General features: G+C 31.5%; 1 protein-coding gene across 1 annotated transcript in view; it reads right to left on the reverse strand.

Moving 5' to 3' along the window:
* Window positions 1-21,392, reverse strand: part of LOC137933705 (uncharacterized) — a 239,088-nt gene extending 217,696 nt beyond the window's left edge. The window contains exon 1 of the mRNA XM_068777729.1: window positions 21,151-21,392. The gene's annotated coding sequence lies outside the window, so the exon portion shown is untranslated. The remainder of the gene's footprint in view (window positions 1-21,150) is intronic.
* Window positions 21,393-21,618: the final 226 nt, after the last annotated feature.

Below are 21,618 nucleotides of genomic sequence, written 5' to 3' on the forward strand. Positions count from 1 at the left end.
TTTTCTTTCTCTATATTTATCTATCTATATAACACTATTAATTGGCAACAGACCATTCATTTTAATTTTCGAACACAAAATCATCATCGTCATCATCACCGTTTTAGCTACAGGATGATCATTACTTAATATAGACCACGCCTATGGATCTCCGGTTTGATTGGGCCTGAAACCAGCACCACCTTTTAGATGCACCTTCTTCACTTACCGGTCTGGCCACTACAGAAGAGTGTTTCCCAACGTGGGGTCCATGCTATTAGGCAATTTAAAAGTGGACTCTACAGAAGTTAAAATCTTTCGGTTTAATATAAAAAATATATATGTTACATATGGGGGCGTAAGAGTTTTAGACCGTGGGGAATGATATAAGAATGAAAAATAATGCTATAAAACTTTAGCTGCGGCTATCACTTCTGCGCGCAATGTGTCCAATGCTTTGTCGGTGACGAAAGAACTTTCGTTCGTCTTCGTATTTCCTCATTTTCTCATACACTCTTCAATCCTGGTTACAGCTCATCGTGAAGAATTATATAATAAAAATTATAAGAATATGTACACAATATATATATATATAATTTAGTGTTGCAATTAATTTTAATCTAGAGAAAAACTTAATATGTATTACAATGGCGTCGCCGTCGTGAGAGAGAGAGCTATACTCCCGCATTCATCTATCTCTTTCATACAGACGTCGTTCAGAAATCATCTCACACTTCGTTTACAAATTATAACATTACTACATTTAGTACAATTTTTTTGTCTCACAACTATATAATCATATTGTGTATATACTCTTATGTACAAAATGTAAACATTACGTTAAAATGTAAACTTTGAATCTGCGTAACAATACAATATGAATAGTATCATGTTTTGTTCTGAGTATGTTTATTAATATTTTCAAGCATGGAATTTGGTAAATACATAGAAGTGTTTTATCATATTTTCTCTAAAACCCTACCCCCTGGATCTTAAAGCATTCTACCATCATCAGCAAAATATAATAATTTGCATGCATAAAACTTTCAACTTGAGGGGTTATATATATGGTGATATTCAGTCGTAAATGATTATATATATATATATATATATATATATATATATATATGTATTTCTATTTTTAGATGCAAACAGCACAACTGCGATGCACATATAAGACTTCATTCTAATGCGTTAACCATATAGTAATTGTCTGCACAGATTGAAATAAACATTATGAATTATTTGAAATATAATGGAAAAACACGTTCTTTTACGTGAATACAAAAGAAAAATGAATACGTCATCCTCTGACGGGTGTGAGGTGATATATTGGTTTCTTTTTCAGTTTTCAAACGTATTATTTCATATGTCCTTGTAAAGAAAAATTGTAGATAATAAAAATGAATTTTGTGCTCGTTATTTTGTAAATGATTTAAAAAAAAGATAATAATAATTTATTAAACATTGTAAGTTTTAACACAACTCTTATTGATTGTCAATTTATTATCTATATATATTTTTAATCTGTTTCATTTTTGACAGACAGTTGGATATCACTCTAGCAACTGACAGATGATGGAACCAAAAGGTTTTCAAGTGGCGATCACGAATTGGCGTGGGAAACTCTTCCACTAGGTAGACCAACAATATAGTCAAGGTTGAGAAAAATCGTTGGATGCGGGTTTCGCATGATCAGTCAACGTGACGATTTTTGGAGAAGCTGACACGACATTGATTGACACGACGTTTACGTTTTAAATCTAGATGACTTCTTGTTAAAGATACCTGGTTATTAGATAACGAAAAGATACTTTAACTTTTAAAGATATAAAATAAAATTATTTTTATAAACATTGGGACTTTTAACAGAACTCTTATTGATCGACAACCTATTTATTTTTTTAATCTATTTTAATTTTGACTCTACTCTGCTTCGAAAGGTGTTATAGTTGTAGAGAAGAAGCAGGAAGAAACACCACATGTATATTATATTAAAAAATAAGACAGATGAAACGAATTGACGTTTATATTTGAAATTAGAACAGCTTATAAATTAGGATAATATATGATCTCATTTCCTCGCGTGGGTTTCGTGTGAGGCGACAGATGGATCAGTTTCTAGATGATGGGCACCAGCGTCCGTACCATACCATACCCTCCTGCCAAGCGTGGTGATTATGGTATGACATTCAGGTTTATTGATCAAGGGATACCACGCAAAGACACGGGGAAAGTTTAGTATAGTGACACGCAACGACATACGAAGTACAAACAAGGTATGGTATGCGACAGCCGACGCAACTGGGTCAGACTGACTGAGACACATGCAACGACGCAACTATATAAAACAGAAACATTGAACAAATTCCCTTACATACAAACATGTACACATATACACATATACATATATACACCAACACCTCACTTTGCGTCGTGGTTACGTTCCAAAAAAAAATACGACGCAAATTGAAACGCCGCAAAGTGAATTAAGATTTTCTATAGCAAACCATTTAAAGATCGAAGATAGGTTCCAGGGTCACGAAAATACTACTTTTTAAAAAGTAAATTGAAATGTAAACATTATAAAACAAAAATAATATAACTCTGCTAATAAATCAATTGGAATAATATTTACCTTTTTGTAACAAGAGACAACACGTAAAAATTTATTATTCTCTTTTAAAAAAACACAACACACTACGTATACAACAACACACTACGTAATTGAAACTGAACTCTTAAAATTAGCAAAACAAAGTGAAAATAAAACTGTATTCATATTGCGTTGATTTTTAGTTATAAAGGGAATCCCCGAGTTTTGATGGCATGGCGTAATTAGAAACAAAAGTTTTGCAATCTTTTAGAAAAAAAAAAGGATTTTTTTTTTAAAAAGCCTCGAACCCAAAACAACACAACCTCGAAAATCTAACGACGCACAGTGAAAATTAGTACTAATTAAGCAGCGACGCAACTTCGAAAAAAACGCAAAACGAAACGACGCAAAGCGAGGTATTGGTGTATATATATATTTTATATATACACGAATACACTATTCGTCTTCATTCATCATCGTTTGAACTGTAGACTCACAGACAGTTTTCCAATATGACCTAAAGGTTTTATTTTCTTGACCTTGTTATTTGGGGTCACTCGTTGAACCCTTATCATGAGTGGGGACATGGTCTTTATTTGCAGTTATTTTTTCTTTGTTTTTATTTCCACACTCAACTTTCGTCTTCTCAATGTCTTTCATTCTTTCCTATAATTTTCTTTACAACATCTTTCATTCCTGTAAATACATCACCTCACTTCCTTCGCCTTTCCTCTAGAGTTGTACAATTTTTACGTTTATTATTTTTATCATTTATTTTACATATATGATCTTTTTAATTGCCTCGTTTATGGGACCTCTCATTCAAATCATACCATGGGTGGACAGGGTTTTTTTTTGACATTATAATTATTTTTTTTTGTTTTCATTCCCATACGAATGTTTCGTCGTTATCAATGTCTAATTATTTCCTTCACGATTTCTTTCATTCCTTTCCATAAATCACCTCACCTCTTTCGCCTTCCATCTAGAGTTCTACAATTTTTACGTTTATTATTTTTATCATTTGTTTAACAATTTATTTATTCCTAACTCTAATTTATTTTCTTATTATTAATTAAATTTCTAATGTGATATTAGAAATGTAATTAATTATTATTTTATGACTCTTGTTATAATTTCATTACTCTTATTCTTTTTATTTTTTTATTTATTTAATTATTGCTTTTTATTTTTCTCTATTTCATAGACAATTGGTTCCGAATTAACTGACTTAAGTACACACAAGGTTTTTATAAAATATTTTTTTTTTTATCTTTTTTCAATCATTATCATCATCACCACACAAATCACAGGCCACCCCAAAAGATTACCACGACGACCGCTTTTCTGCTGCCTTTATTCAGCGACTGTCCAATACCCTGATTATGCATGGCTCACAATTATAATATTTAATGGAATCAGGCGTTACCTTGCGGAAGTCCATCCGAAGTAACAAAGAGAAAGAAAACAAACACAGAGTCTGGCACTAATTGGTGTAACATAACTCCTGGAGATGCCCCGTGGGAGGTGAAACAAGTGTTGAGTAATTTAACGGTGGTAGTTGTGTTTCGCATTGTTCGCCGCACGCGCATTTAACAACGGGCGGGCTGGCTATTGCACGACTACTGCTACATAGCGGAAGTGGCTATATATTAGACCTTTTCTTATCTTCTAGGTCTATTTACTTCATCTTCAACAAAATCATCGCGGATGCGTGGAATAAAAGTTTAAATTTCATACTACAGATTCCCATTGCAAGACATTGGTCTCTCTACAAGATCAGTTTTTAAATAAAATATTATAAAATTTACAGTAAATAAACACGAAGGAATGTGCAGTAAGTAAACACTTTTCCTTATTATCGACATTACAGTTGGCGAGCCGATGTAACGGTTACATCAACGCAACCGGAAGTGAAACCATCGTCGCGGAACATATGATTTCGTTCGAAATTATTCCACCGTCCGACAGCTAGTTCCCGCCATTGTTTCGCTTGATTTTTCAACGATAAAACAAAGTTTATATCATTTTTTTACTATCTTAGTTTCTTAAATCTACAACTTTTAATAAAATAACACTAGCAACAGAAACAAGTTTTAATTACATTACAATTTATCGCATAGATAATGTTTCTACTATGCGTTCTATTATAAGTAGCATAACTTTTAAAAAAAATTATATTATTCAATAAGTGCCGACTTCAATAAGTATATTTTCTTATCTGTGTTTTATCACCGACTCGACTGATTAAAAGCGACGATGTGGTCAAGGAAGCAAGCAGCAGCAGGTTCACTCGGACCCTGAAGAGAGCTTGATATTGTAGGGAATACGGAAGCCGGCAGATCCTTTTATTCTAGGGCTGTGTGGATCAGAAGCGTGAATGTATTTATTTATTTATTTAACAGTTTATTGTACACAATAAAAACACTAAAGTAACAATACAAATATAACTGACACAACAGGCACTACTTATTTCTAACCAGAAATTTCTTCCAGTAGGCCTACGGAAGGAGATTCATAAAAAGTAAGGCAGACACAACGTGCACAGAAATGAAATGGAAATATTTACAATAGATACGACTTTTGACCATAATTACATACTTAACATGAACATAAATGTATACTTACATATTATATACTTACATAAATAAGCATAATAAATAATATATATAAATAATATAAGCATAAATACATATATAACATATATAACTAAAAATATTATATATACTAGACAACTAGCGATAAATAGTGCTCTTTGACTCGCTTTTTAAATACAGGTAATGATGGACAATCACGTACTTCGTAGGGGAGAGCGTTCCATAATTTTGCGGCATGGACAGTGAAGGAATAGGAAAAGAAATCAGAGTGATGGGTGGGGATGGCCAGTGACGTCCTTACGTTCGAACGACGAGGTTTGTCCTGGGCCCCGGAGAAGTGGAAGAGGTTACGGAGATAAGAAGGAGCAGAGGGATTGTATAGGATGTTATAGAGAGTAGAAAGAACATGAGCGTTCCTGCGGTGACGAATTGGAAGCCACTTGAGTTGCGATCGATGTACTTGAGAAGAATACCGGAGTATGTACTTTAATAGGTACTAGAATGAAATTGCATCTTTTAAGCATTTTTAAAATTCTTAGCCCAGCCCATTTGTGTAAAATACATAAATATTTTTATATTAAAGCAAAAGGGTTAAACTCGTGTCCAACTCACTTTCGAATTTTCTTCCCGTGGTGCTTGAGTCCCATATAGGGAAAAACTGTTTTAACGATATCTTTTACCTAAAAGAGTGCACCAAGAGTTCCCTAGAAAAATAATTTAAATAAATTAACATTTTTCTTAAAAAAAAAACAACTTTCCAAAAACATTAATAATCTGTGGTCTCCCATTAACGATAATCATAGATCTGTGCATTGCATTAATTATTATAACATCTGTAATTATTGTAATATACAGTATATTGTACCTGATGTAATACTATTACGTTGGAAATCGGCAAAAGTTGCGATATCTATAACAATTTACTTCCGCTTCAACGTGAAAACATTGCCGGCTGAAAACAACCGGTTCCATTCGCGTTTAATGAATCGGATTAAAAAAAAAAACGAAGAAAAAATTGCTTTAAATAAAAGTATACTATTCAAATTCGGAACATATTTAGTACAGTTGTCATTATAAATGACAGCTTGAAATTTTGTAATGTCAATTGTTTTAAAATTACAATTAGGAAGCTAATACAGGCTCGGAAGGCAGATTTGCTTAAAGCCATCCAAAAACTCCACAATTGCTCTTTTTAAAATGAAATCTAACAATGTTTTATATTTACATTACAATATCAACCCCGTAAATGAGTCAACAAGTCATGTACTGGAATGTTCACAAATTTCGATGAACTAAAAACTATTCAATCCATTTAATACGTACTATATATAATCTGTATATAATATATCAGAGGTTCGTTTAAGGTAGCTCCGATCCCCAGCAAATTACAGGAAAATAGATTGCGATGGTATGGCCACATTCAACGAAAACCAGATGACCACGTGGTAAAAACTGCCTTAAGCCTCCCAGAATTCCCAAGAGCGAGGGGGCGTCCAAAAGCTACGTGGTGGTCTAATATCAGAAAAGAACTGGAAACCCTTCAACTTGATGCAGAGACAGCCCAGGATAGAGTGGCCTGGCGCAAATTGATAAGGAGACCCGACCCCAAATAAAGGGAAAAGGGAAGGAAGAAGAAGCAGCATTTAATACGTACTGTGGGTTATGACTCGAAATGAACCACTGATTACAAGTAGTCCTTTATTCACAAATCAGATGGTCGCCCTACTTTAACACAAAGTATACTTCCTCTTAGTCCAAACTTCGCTTCCAAATCGCTCAAGAAATCGCTGTCCAAATAACTTACCAAATAGTCACTTTGTATCACTGATCGTAGATCTTAATCTTATAACAAAAACAACATTGAACTGTCGACACGGGGAGTACACTTATTTATGCGGAGAAGGTACTAGTAAGTTCGAGATAGTACTCGGTTAGTTTCCGAGAACCATACACAAAAATTTATAAATAACTTCAAGGTCACGCGTGTTCTTGATCCTAGGGTTCCCGTGTTTATTGTTTACAGGGTTCTGTAACTCGTGCTTTGTAACACTATTATGAGATTTATTTAATAGCATAATTTTAAATAGAAAACTAAGAAAAGGAATGTCTCAAATTTATTACATATGCTTATACCTAGACCCATAAAAGATCTTTTAGCTTTTTTTAAACGAAATTATGATGTTAAATGTTTTTTGTGTACATTATAGTCAATCATGTAAATGAGTCAACAAATCAAGTTTCAGGTATATCGATCAACTAATTCTTGAATGGTTTAATACGTGCATAAAACAATAAAGACAAAAACTATTTAGGTACTCGAATTAAAAATATTGAAAAAAAATATTTAATTTATAAATAAATATCTGTTATACATGAGATATAGAAACGTATAAATTGATTTAATTAATAATTTACTTTTAATTTTAGTACAGTAAACTACCACCAGCTAGAAAAACTGGTCTGTTGAGAAGTGTCGGAAGGAAGTTCGACGGTTGCTCTTTTTAAAAGACATTTGTCAATTTTTCACGTATATTTTATAATCAATCATGTAAATGAGTCAACAAACCGAGTTTGACATATTTCTATCAACTAAAAACTGTTGAACCTTTAAAAAAAGATTATTTAATAATATACTTCTAATTTTATATTTAAAACTAAAAAAAGAAATGTCAAAGACATTTTGTAAAGCCCTATTATGAGTACAAATATTAAAAAAAAAACACTTCCATTATTTCGCGCGTTATTTGAACAATTAATACAAAAAAGGTTGGATTTGAATTAAAAAAAAAATATGTGTATTGTCCGCAATAAGTGCTTTTCATTATGCACATGTCAAGCAGAGTGCAAACAATGTGAGCTTTGTCACGTACTTTTTTAAACGCACCCTCAATTTGCGAAAGGCACGAAGCTAATTGTTTTATTCGTGCAATTAACCAGCTAAATAGCGTGCTATAACGATTCATAAGCTATTTGTGCTATTTTTAAAAAACTTAGCGTTTAATTGAATGAACGTAGGTGGAGATCGCGACAAACAAAAGTTTGAACAAATAGGATCAACTAAGAAGATGCGTTGGTTAACTATGGAAACCACTTTCGTAGAGATTTTTACGATACAATAGGATTATATTTTAAAACGTCATCATCAAAATAACATAAAAATCCTGCATAACCCTGTGTTCAAAAGGTCAAACCTTTGTGTGAATGTTTTCCCGCCAAATGTGAAAAAAAATATCTTAATTTAAACAAGATGCGTAGTTTCCAGAAATCCTTTTTGAAACTTGTTACTTCAAGCTTGTTAAACTGATCGGTTTTAGAACTGTTGCCAATTGGCTCTGAGATCTGGTGCATATGATTGCTTAGGGATATTATTATTTTTTTATAGAAACACTACATTTCACCTCCAAAAAATATTAAATTCCGCGGCTCCTTAAAGTTTTAAAAAAATGAAAGAAAAAAGGCTTTCTGCGCCTTCAGCGTTTAAACATCACAAATGGAATTTTCAAATTTAAAAAAATATTTCGTGAAACACATGTCAAATATGGTGATAACAACAGAGTATATATAGTCTATATGTGTTCTGCCTAATAGCATAGTAATTTTTTTACGTACGTATAAAAAAAGATAAAAAGGATTTTCAGTTATTTGTTCAAACACAAATTTACATTTACGTTAGTAAAATTTAAAATGTTTTATTGTTTTAGTTTTTTTTATTAAATATTACGATATTGCTGTAAATGTTAACAGATAAATCTTATATTAATTCGAGTATATATCTAAAGAGAACAGGAAATAAAATTTGTAACCCTCAAATCCAAACATCAATATATAAACAAAGTGAATGTAATACTCTTCTGAAGTATGGAAGGATTTTTAGGCGTAGTATAAAAAAGTGCGTTCAGACAAAATTAATCTAATAATTTCAAACAGAAACTAAAGAAGCTACAATGAAAATAAAAGAAATATGTGATATAAATATTCAACTTGAATACAATATACAAGATAATGAATGTTCTTACTTACATTCCCACAGAATAAACTTTCCGATTGAAAAAGAATTTCAAATGTTTCAATTATAAATGTACGCAATTATTTGACATGGGCTTTTAAAAAAAACTATTTTTAAAAGCCAATTTTTAAAGCACAAGCTTTAAAAAAAAGTATTTAAAATGCGCATTTTTAATTTTGTATTTTTTTTTCTACTCACGATTGTAATGCAACAAAATGCATTTAATACATTGCTTAATTTCGCAATATTATAATGTCGTGATTGTTATTTTAGCCGTAAGACTGCTTCCATCACAGATTTCCAAAAAGACTGGTTGAAAGCAGCTTTCATCCTGCGTTTTCTATCTACCTTAAAATGGTCATCTATCTACCTTGTGGAAGGACGTACTATGCTGCGCTTGTCTGTCCGTATTATATATTTTATTCAAATCCTAAATCAGTGATTCCCAAAGTGGTCTGTATCGACCCCTAGGGGTCTATGACAACTTGCAAGGGGTGTACGTCAGCAAAAAAAAATTTTTTTAATGTTACGTATATTTTACATAACAGATACAAAATTTTATTTTGAGTAGTTTTAATTTGAATTCAATTAATAAATGTATAAATTAACATGTGTTTTTACTTTAAGTTTTTAACACCAAAATTCACTACAGTTAGAAATTTACAGGAAATCAATACCAGGTAAGTAGGGGGTCTACCCAATACGGAAAAACATGGAAAGGGGTCTACGACACAAAAAAGTTTGAGGAACTCTGTCCTAAATGACTAAATTGTAAGACTTTTTAAAAATCAATAATCTTTTTATAGGCGAAAAATTTGTCCTCTATCTTGCATGATGCGATGAATAGGTCTACGATGTTACATGCTTGTCTAGAAGAAACCTAATCAGTCTTGTCTTGATGACTCCTGAGTTATAATTGTCTGGAAACAATGACGACGGTTGTATGTTCCACTCCTTGGCTGTTCGCACTATAAAGCAAAACGCTTGGTGCAGGTGGAAGGAATTTCAACCGTGTATCCGTATGTCTTCTTGTCGGTCAAGGAAAAGACATGGGAGGATTATTTATAGTAACTATAGTTGAGTTGATTTTTTTAAAATCACAGATCTCCGAAACATAACCCCAACAAAGGCCACAGATCATGCATCAGAGTTTAGTTTGCTATTATTTTGTAAATAGAACACGCGTTTAGCTACGACTTAATAAACTTTAAAATTTCTCTTGGCAACAATCTTTATATTCACACATAACTCACATTATTAAAATTCTCAAAAACAGAAGCATTCTCAATTTAATTAACAAATTATCTAGAGCACATAAATATATTGAATCTGTAATGGTAGACGCAACTGTCACTTTTCCCGCCAAATTAAAACGTCACGAATGAAATAAGATAAATAGAAATCTATTATCAAAGAACCTTAGCTGGCCACTTTCAAATCAATTTAGCAATTCTAAAATTAAAAAAAATAAAAATTGACTTTGTGTGTTTATTTACTTACGTAAAATTAGGAAATAATTTTTACTTTGAGACAAATTCTTATACATTATTTTCACTATTAAAAAAACTATTTTAAACAAGTAAGTATAATACACAAACTAAGGCATGCGTTCATTAAAAAAAAATATTACATTTTTTTTAAATTACAATATTGTTACATTTTTATGAAGCATTTAATAGGCTGTTGTAAAATTACTCCTTCAAACAATGTATAAGAATTTTCTTTACGTAATTTTTAATAAATATTAACAATGTTGTCCTGTTGTAAAATTTATCATAAAGTGAAAGGATTCCAAATTTTTTTAATAGTAATATGTAAAGTTCCTATAAAATTAAAAATTTTAGTTTTTTTTCATTTAATGTAATTGCGTCAGTTTAACATTACATTGATCTATTTAATCTGTGGCGGTGTAGCAGCCGTTTCTTTTCACGCCAAATTGATACGGGACGGGTCAAACAAGTTAAAGAGAAATCCATTTGCGAGGAAGCCTATACATGTAGCAAGTGGGCCAATAGTAATTCAATTTAGAGTTCTTCAATACATAAAACAATTGGCTCAATATATTTATTCAATGATGGAATGTCTTAAACATAACCTTCATGCATATATATAATCTGTAGGGGCAAAGATAGCTGTCACTTATCCCGCCATTTGAAACGGCACGATTCAAACGAAAGAGAAATTTATTTGTTAATCTAAAACTAGTAGCGGGTTACCATTAATACTACTTGAAGATCTTCAATATAAACTACATTAATATATTTAACTCTGTGGTGATTGAGACAGCTGTCAGTTTTCCCATCAAATTTATGCCAGTCAAAAAATAATAAACGATAATGTATTGATAAAAAAATCACATTTAAGCGTTTCCGAAATTAAAAATAGCACAATACATGTATATGTATGTGTATATATATACATGTATGTGTATATATATACAATAAACGAAATATTTTAATTTGTAGCATAGATTGCTGTATCAGTTTTCCCGACAAATTTGTACCAGTCAAAAATAAAAAAAAAGTCATAAAGAGAAATCTTTTGATATGAAACCTTTTTGGAACGACACTTAATATTACTTAGTAGTCTACAGAATCAAAAGAATTTGTTCAATATTTTTATTCGACTGCCTAAATTTTTCTACATATTTTATATATAAATTACAATATAAATAATTTGTAGCTATACATAACATGAAGCATATTTATATATATACATTTTAAATTTAATGTACTTGTAATATAGTTCAACATTACATTGGTATATTGATTCTGTAGCGGCTTAGATAGCTGTCAGTTTTCCCGCCAAATTGATACGGCGGGGGGTCAAATAAGGTAAAGAGAAATCTATTTGTAAGGAACCTTTTGCTGGCAGCAAGCGGGGCACTATTAATTCTGTTTGGCCAACAGGGGGAATGATTTACGGAGGCCGACCGGCCGAGTACGTACTTGAGAAAATATGGCCGCGTGCGTATATTATATTTGTATATTTAGTTATTGTTTCGCTTTTGCGCAGTAACATATACATGTCTGTTTATAGCTGTAAAACGCTTTAAAGGCGTCAATGTATACATCGTTTACAACTCATGTACAACGTATATATTAAATGAATAGTTTCACTAATAATAAATAATGTATTTTTACTATAGTAAGAGGTTTTACTAAAATTATGATTATTACATATTCAAATTAATTATTGTTTATCATCTGTCGCCCTATATTTTGTGTTGCCGGTAGCATTTTAATATTTCAGAGTGATCACTATGTACAGAATGAGCGGAAATATATGTAAAACCTTAAAAGTTTTTTGCTGTGGTATATATTCACCACATTAAAACATTTACACCTTTAATCATATTTGTAATGTTATTTAAACACTACAGAAGGGATATACTAAAGATAAATTTAGAAAGAAGATCTAATATACGTTTAAACTAGGAACGAAATGTAACCTATATAGAAATTAAATCAATCAATATAATCTGTAGAAAATTAGGTTTATTTCTTCAAAAGTAAGATTTATTAAGGGTGTTATCGTAATAAAATATTTCGGTTTCATGTACACTCGAACTCGAAGTTAGGTTGCTGCTTAATTAATACTAATTTTCACTATGGGTCGTTAGATTTTCGAGGTTGCGTTATTTTGGGTCTTTAATTTAACTTGGAGTCTTTAATTTTTTTTTGAAATTCTCTTTTTTTCAAAAGATGGCAACACTTGTTTCTAATTGCGCCATGCCATCAAAACTCGGAGATTACCTTTCTAACTAAAAATCAACGCAATTTGAATACACTTTTATTTTCACTTTGTTTTGGTAATTTTAGAGTTCAGTTTCAATTATGTAGTGTGTTGTGCTTTTTTTTTAAAGAGAATAATAAATTTATATAAATTTTTACGTGTTGCTTCTGGTTACAAAAAAGGTAAATATTTTTCCAATTTAAAAAATTAAGGCAAAAATAATATGACTCTGCCAATAAATATTGGGAGATGCATATTATTTTTGCCTTTTGAATGTTTACTTTGTTCAATTTAATTTTTAAAAAGTAGTATTTTCGTAACCCTGGAACCTATCTTCGATCTTTACATGGTTTGCTATAGAGAATTTAATTCATTTTGCGTCGTGTTTTTTCGAATGTATTCACGATGCAAAGAGAGGTATTGGTATATTTAAACACTGCTTAATAGGTCCAATAGTTAATTTTAATAATACCGAAAAATATCCATGAAAAGGTAACGATTTCTTTTTTAAATTTTAATTTTAGAAGATAGCATGTTTTTAAACATCTAAAAAAAGAGTTACAATCAGCAACTTCAGTAGCAAGGGGTGTGGTTACAAATAACTATGTACTTAGAACTTTCTAGAATAAGTCCACACCCAAAAAAAAGTGACATAAAAATGACCTACATAACACCATTTACATTCTTATTGTTAGTATATTAGTCCCTCTTAACTTTTTTATTTCATTTTGACGTTTTTATATCATGGCAATAATATCCACACCTACTAATGTGACATTAGATATGTCATAATTTTTTTTTAATTTGCTTACGCTTACCAGTAGGTAAAGGTACAAATTTAAACTTTATTACGTTTCGAGTATTAGTAGATTAAACTATAAAACATAAACGCAATTGGTTTCTTTAATATAAATCTGTTATAAATGAGAAATCGAGTAAAAAATAATAAAGAACAAAATAGAAATTGCTCAACATTTAGAAACTCTTCTCTATATTATACATATTTATTTTGTTATAAAATTTATCAAATATCCAACGAAATGTATAATTAACAAAATGAACGTAATTTTCATTTACTATAGGTTAATTCTAAAGCGGTTAACTCCACCTGGCCAAAACCCAAGCTGTCGCTGCGGGAAATTAAAAGTGATTAATGTGATTCACCGAAAGCCGACATGTTACTGTTTTAAAATGCTATATCATTTGATTTTTATTATAAAATTTTATAAAGCACTTTAGCAGATCAAAAGGAGAAAAATATAAAAATATTTACCATTTGAATAAATAGTTTAACACGTAAGAAAATCATTATTACAACTTGAACAACTAAAATAGTCTTCGAAATTAACACGTATGTGAGATTGTCAAACAAATAAAGGCGGCGGTCCTGAAACGAGTGCTTTTTTTCTTAGCAGCGTTATAATATTTTTAATCTATATTTCACGTGACATAAACTCAACTTGACAGTTTAAATGACAGATATATTGCGTTCATAAAGTTCTAAGCAAATAAAAACTAAAAAATCATTTTATATTTAATCATCATATATTCCTAAAAATATTTTCAAAACTAACTTAAATAATATAAAGGCATAGTACAAGATGTAAAAGCTAAATAGAGGTAAATTTTTAACTCAGTAAAAATCTTCAAAACTTTTACACCCATTTTCAATCATTCTCTATAAAGTGATCAAATGAAACTACTGGAATGCAACAGGCTAATGACTTCTAGCAGTACAAAGTCCGCAGGGACAGATAATAAACAATAATTTATTTAAATATCGAATAATCCAATTTTTAGAACGCATTTTCTTACTATATTATCATTATGTTATTTTTTATTTCTAAAATCATTAGATAGGGCGACGTCGTCTTAGCCCACAAAAGCTCAATGTAACGATTTACCATAATCTCCACGCTTATCAGGTGGTATTATGGTACGCAGTTTTAGGAATGCATATCTCGTATCTTTATCATTAGTAAAGCCATTGTTTCTTCGTCCACCTTCATGCCTAGCCGACATTCGGAGTCGAATCGAAGTCCTTCGAATGCGGCACATAGGCTACAAGGTGGATCCAGGTCTGGTCCACGCCTGGTTCACAGAAACACGAGGGGTACTTCTTGAGCTTAAGCCAGTGAAGGTACTCGGAGAAACCCCGTGCCCAGTGATTTCTTGCAACCTTGACTATGCCACCAGTCCACCGAGAGAGGGTCGTCGTCGTTATCGTTTCATCCCATAGACATGCACTGCAAGGTACAGGTCTCCCCCAAAGATATCTATGGGGGGTATACTATAGTCTCCACGCTTGGCGATCGCAGTGTGGTATTACGGTACGCAGAGGACACCGCTGCCCATCCTCTGGAAACTTATTTGTGAGCAGTGGCAATCCTATATAATTAATGCACAAAGTGTAAATTATATACAAGTTTGTATGTATTCCGGGTATCGAAGGCGGCCTATGATCGCAAATCTCAGTCTTCTACCGCTGGGATACTGTTACGGTGAAAGAGTGCACCATACATAAATTGACAGTACATTTAAACCTATAACCAATCATCTAATAATAAGCTTCATTTAAAAGTTGCTCAGTATTAACGGAAATAAAAAAATTAAAGTAATTAATACAACATGGCCAAAAGTCAAGGTGTCAGCGCGGAATCACTAAAACGATTAAAACGATTCCCAGAAAATGGCGGGAAAGTTATTTAAGAATCCACATTACATCATACCCGCACTAGAAAACATTTCCCCAAATCAAATGCCCTCGTAAACCTAATTATTAAACCTCCGCAAATGGGGAATTCCCCGGGATAATTAAGGGTAACTTCCGCTACGGGCTATCATTCCGTGTTCAGTATAACTGTCAATAAAGTAAAACGATTTTTTTATCATTCAAAGCGCATATTAAAAATAAATTGACAAAAAAAAGCTTATTGAATAATAATTCAATAAACGAATATTTAAATGATAAGAATCCTTGGCAGTGATGTCGTCTGATTATTTTGATTTCATTTAGGCTATATCTGATAAAGTGTATATGTGTAAATCAATATTGGTAAACTTTATTAAAAGATGTGTTGTTGTGGACTTTCTTCCTGCTTCTTCTCCACAACTATAACACCTTGCGAAGCAGAATAGAGTCAAAAATAAAATAGATAATAAGTTGACAAACAATAAGAGTTCTGTTAAAAGTTTTAATGTTGTATAAACGAATTTATTTTATCTTTAACGTTATATATTATAATCTACCACCAGCTCGGAATGTTGATCTGCTAAGAAGAGTCGGATTTATTTTTATTATTATCTGTTTATTTATTTAATCTGTTTTATTTTTTGTCTCTACTCTGCTTCGCAAGATGCACATCGAATCTTTTAATAAATTTTAACACCTATTTATACATATACACTTTAAAAGATATAGCCTAAATGAAATTAAAAATAATAAGGCGACATCATTGCCAAGGATTCTTATATATAAAATATTAAACCCTTAATAACTTAGAGTATCAATTTTGATACCAACCTTTTAAACCGAATGTTCACATTACTATTAGTTTTTTTATAGGTTGGCTGTACGTATTTTACTTTCCAACGAAATTAAAAAAAAAATCTATTGTCATTATTGTTTTATCTGTGAGTAGTATGAATATTAAAAAAAACACTTTCGTAAATCAGGGTACTAAGGGTTAAATAATTTAAGATTTAGAATTGCGTGTATATACTTGAATAAAGATATTTTGAATTTCGATTTGATTTGTAAATCTGACAGGACAGCCAGTGGTAAAAATACACCAGTTGTTCAAGACTCGATGTTACGTAAGCACTTGACTTATACGGAGGCATGGGCGGCCTCTGTTCGCTAATTAGACGAATCTCGTGTACAAGCGATGATTCATTTTTATTCATACACTTTTTTACCACGTTGGTGCTAATTCAGACACCATTTATACATGTTGACTAAAAATAGATGTAAAGGATGTTCCACTAGTATAATATATACAGCAGGGATGAGCAATTTACCTGGCCCCCCAAGTATTTTAAAAATCGATTTTATTTTATCGATTTTCTCCCATCAATATATCGATATAAAATTAATTATAATATAATAGTGGTCAAACATGCAATACGATCGCGACATTTTTACACTAATGTTTATCATAAACTAAACTGCAATAATTGAAAGAGAAAAATAGACTGAATTATGGAATGAAGAAAAGAATGATAGAGATTGTGAAGAATGGAAGAAGAGGATAGGGGGTGGAACAAAAGGTCCTTAATAGCGAGGTACATAAAAAATGTTTATTTTAAATATAATTTTGTAGAATACTATACTTTTGTCCAGTCATAAACTATTTATAAAATTTACATTGACCTGTTGAATAAAAGGATGCATTCAGATAAAACTTTAAATCTCGTTCATCTAATTATAGTGTTCACTAGAAAATATATAACCTTTTATAAAGCAACAACACAATACCTTCTGGCAGTACAATATTTTCAGGGACAGATAGTAAATAATAATTTATTTTCATATATAGTAATCATAATTTTAAAAACACTTTTATCATTATAATATTATTACATTATTTATAATTTTTAAAATCATCAACTTTTTGGATAGTGTATATATAGAATAGAACTTAATGGTATATATAGTATATATAGATAGAACTTAATTACATAAATTAAAAACTAAATTAATGCAGATTTATTACAAAATAAACTTCTGAATAGACCTCTATAGTATATATCCAGTAGACAGGACGGGGTAGGTAGACAAACGTCAAGTCAGTCTGTTCTTAAGTATCTCATGTGTATCTTGTAATCGCATTCTCCTTCTTCTCACTATTTACATACTTAAGTGATGCCGACCATATCCACGCTATCTGTGGACATACATACGTCAAATCCGTTTGTTCTTATGTATCGCTTGTGCGTTTTGCCAATCGCGTCCTCCTTCGTCACATTGCTTTTATACTCTAAGCCAATGATTCCCAAAGTGGTCGATATAGACCCCTAGGGGTCTAGGACAACCTGCAAGGGGTCTACGTCAGCGAAAAAGAATTTGGGGGTCCATGAAATGAAAATGGGGGTCCACGATAGTGGCTCTCAACACATACACTGATAGTACCTATTCACTTACATCATACTATCTTATAATATCAAAACATTCACATTATTTATAAAAGTACCTGTGAAGTAAAAAAAATATTATATATGTTTATAAAATTGTGTAAGTTGTAGGATGTTGGTATTCATTTTGTGGTCGCAATACATTTTGAACTTGTAAAAAAAGAGTCGCAGTATCAGAGCTTGTACCGGCTTGTTCAATTCGTCACTCTATAAATACGAATGTGGGACAAATACGTTTATTCGTTTCGTTCGTAAATTTACAGGAAATCAATATCAGGTAAGTAGGGGGTCTACCCAACACGGAAAAACATGGCAAGGGGTCTACGGCACAAAAAAGTTCGGTGAACTCTGCTCTAAGCGGTGACAACCCGTGCACACTATAGTCAAACGTTAAGTCCTTCTGGCCTTAATTATATCATGTGCGTCTTGTCAATCGCATCCTCCTTCGTATCATCGCTGACATATTTAAAGCGATGACGACCACATCCGTGCACACTATAGGCAAACATCAAGTCCGTCTGTTCTTCAGTATCGCGTGTGCGTTTTGCCAATCGCATCCTTTCTCGTCTCACCGCTTAAATACTTCAGGCGATGACGACCACATCCGTGGACACTATAGTCAAACGACAACAATAGTTAAGTTCATCTGTTCTTAAGTATCGCATGTGCGTTTTGTCTTGAAGAAAATAGTATAGTATTTCTGTTAAATATATAGTAACAAACCTGTCTTTTGCACCTCGTTCCATTACCAGATAGCAGCGATTCTAAAACCGATCAGTTTAACGAACTTGAAGTAACAAGTTGTAAAAAGTTTCCGGAAACTACGCATCTCTTTAGATTGAGTTATTTTTTTTTCGCTTTCGATGAGAAAATATTCAAGTACGACACTTTGACCTCTACAAGAATGATTTTGCGGAATTCTTACCCAATAAAGCCTATTCGGTGGTCGTCTATAACACTTTGAACTGACACCTGGTCACTTCAACTGTCAAATAAACTTTTTTTTTATTAAGATCTGTATTCCACAGACATTAGCGTCCGTGCCATTGTTTTTACAATTACTTTTAATAATTTCAATTTTTTTCGTCCTTTTGCATGTTAACTAAGTCACCTAAGCTGTTTACTAACTTAAATCGTAATCTATTGTAAACTTTTTTTTAAAGTCAATTAATTATTACGATTTTTTTTTAACTTTTTTTTTTAAAGTACGTGATATACTTTTTTAGTGTGAACATGAAAACGCTCCGTATTACTGCCAACTACGGATATAATAATTAAAAAAAATATTCTTGCGGCGTTCGAATTCGAATGCCTATTTGAATTCGGACGCGTTTATTTACTGTCAATTAATGTATTGTAAATTCTGCCAAAAATCAATAGTTTCACAGATAATAAATAAAATAGCGTAATGATAATACAGCAAAAAAATGGTGTTTCAATTATCTGATTTTCATATATTAAAATTAATAATTGTTTTTTATCTATGCGTGTAGACTTTGTACTTTATACAGAGTGTTCACTTTATAAATTATGATGGGAAGTAAATACTGATTTTTGCTGAAAAATCACTCTTTATAACGTGGCTAAACCCTGGGTTATAGGTGGTGTAACACTTTATAACGAAGGACATTAAAAACGTCTTATAAAAGCACGATGTTATATTATTACTTATAAATTAGTGGAACTTAATAGAAGAGTCGAGTTACATTGAATTTGTAATTCAAGGACCCCTCGCTCTCAAGTAATTGGGTTGTCATTAATTTAAGTGTACTTCATGGAACATTCTTTTTCTGAATGCAGATAAAATATTAAAGTCTTATATAAAGACGCGTGGTGAAGAAAATAGATGAACAATAGTTACAAAGCATCTTTATTTCCTTACATTTCAATCACTATACATGATGATTTGTGAATATACTTCGTACTACCAAAAGTTATTAGTCTAACGCATTTTAATAAAAATAAAATAATTAACGAATCATATTTGAGATTGATCACGTATACACGATGATTAGGAGTTGTTGTTAAAATTTTAAAGCTTACAAATGGGCTATATATTCACCAGTTTATATATTTTACGCCTCTAACCAAACATCCTGTATAATAAGGGATTATACCTACTCGGAATGGCGCTCTAAAATATTAACATTCCAATGAAAGAGACGTTGAAGAAAGTCCGTGAACTGTTACAAAAGATTTTTATATTTTTTACATTTAAATAGTACAAGAATAAACAGAACAATTATATAAAAAATTATTAAATGTCAGAAATATGTATTAAGTTTATATATGTACATTTATGTATACACACACACACTTATATATATATATATATATATATATATATATATGTATATAAATTACAAGTTGTCTATCATTTTCATATTACATATTTTACTTAAATATATAAACAAAAAACTTTACAGCACTAGTTTGAAATTTGTAAAATATATTGTAAATTATACTAAAGACTAGACATTGCCAAACTCCTTGATGGTTTAGGAAATTTTTGAAAAATTTAATTTTTTTTTCAAGCCGCAATCGTATTTAAATTTTTATTTACAGAAATTATTTTTACCGATAACGTATATATATATATATGAAAATGTGCGTTTTTTATAAGAAAGAATTAGCCTTATATATTTTATATATAAGATAGAGAATTAAAATATATATATTTTTTAAATTATAGTAACACTTAAGTCACAGATAATAAAGTAGCCACAGATTGACCCCCGGTAGTAGACTACAGCTGCATTTTATTGGCGAAATCGCATAGGATACATACTTTCAAGTACGAGCCGACAAAAGAAATTGTTTCAGTCCGTAAACGAAGAGAAATTAGATACAATCGTGACAAGGATGACAAATCAGCCATTTATTGCGTGTAATAATTATTTTGATCGACATTAAAAATTAACCACGTAGAGTTAAAGATAGAATGTCGCGAACATGACCAATGGTTCACATTTATGGAGCATAGATACGTGCAACGAATAGCGATTGCAAAAGTCCTGTTACTTCGGACACAAGTTTAACCTCCATTCCTCAGTCGCCGCAGATAAATAAATAAAACTAAACAATAATAATAGATATAGCCTCACCTTTTACGCGACGCGGTTCTTCATAATTGTGTTAAGATTAATCCGTACACATTAGACACCGAAACACATTGCGAGCACAATTTGTGATTTCCAAAAAAATACCGTGTCACTAAAAAACAAGTATTGTTTCGTATTTACACATTTTTACACACAATTTTGGGCGGATGTTAAATAAACGAGCACAATATTTGAACAGATGTGTAAGCGGTGACAATATACGAAGTTTTTCGCCGCGAGACAACACCGCCGTCCGCAAGGAGGGAATAACATACTGAACACAACCGGAACTGTTACGTATTTTGTTTGGTTCGTCTATTCGGTTCGCCTTCCCTTTCTAACGGCGAATTTTTATTTGGTAACAACGCCATCTATCTTCAAAAACTTGCACCAGTTTTATATAGTAACTATGTAACATATTGAAGTGATCTTTTTAATGTAATTTCACAAGTTTATGTTAAGGTGGCGTTC

Source organism: Battus philenor, unplaced genomic scaffold (genome assembly GCF_028537555.1).
Source record: "Battus philenor isolate CCGP_79_NKW_IND1 unplaced genomic scaffold, ilBatPhil1.0.hap1 SCAF_14, whole genome shotgun sequence".
Taxonomy (NCBI): Eukaryota; Metazoa; Arthropoda; class Insecta; order Lepidoptera; family Papilionidae; genus Battus; species Battus philenor.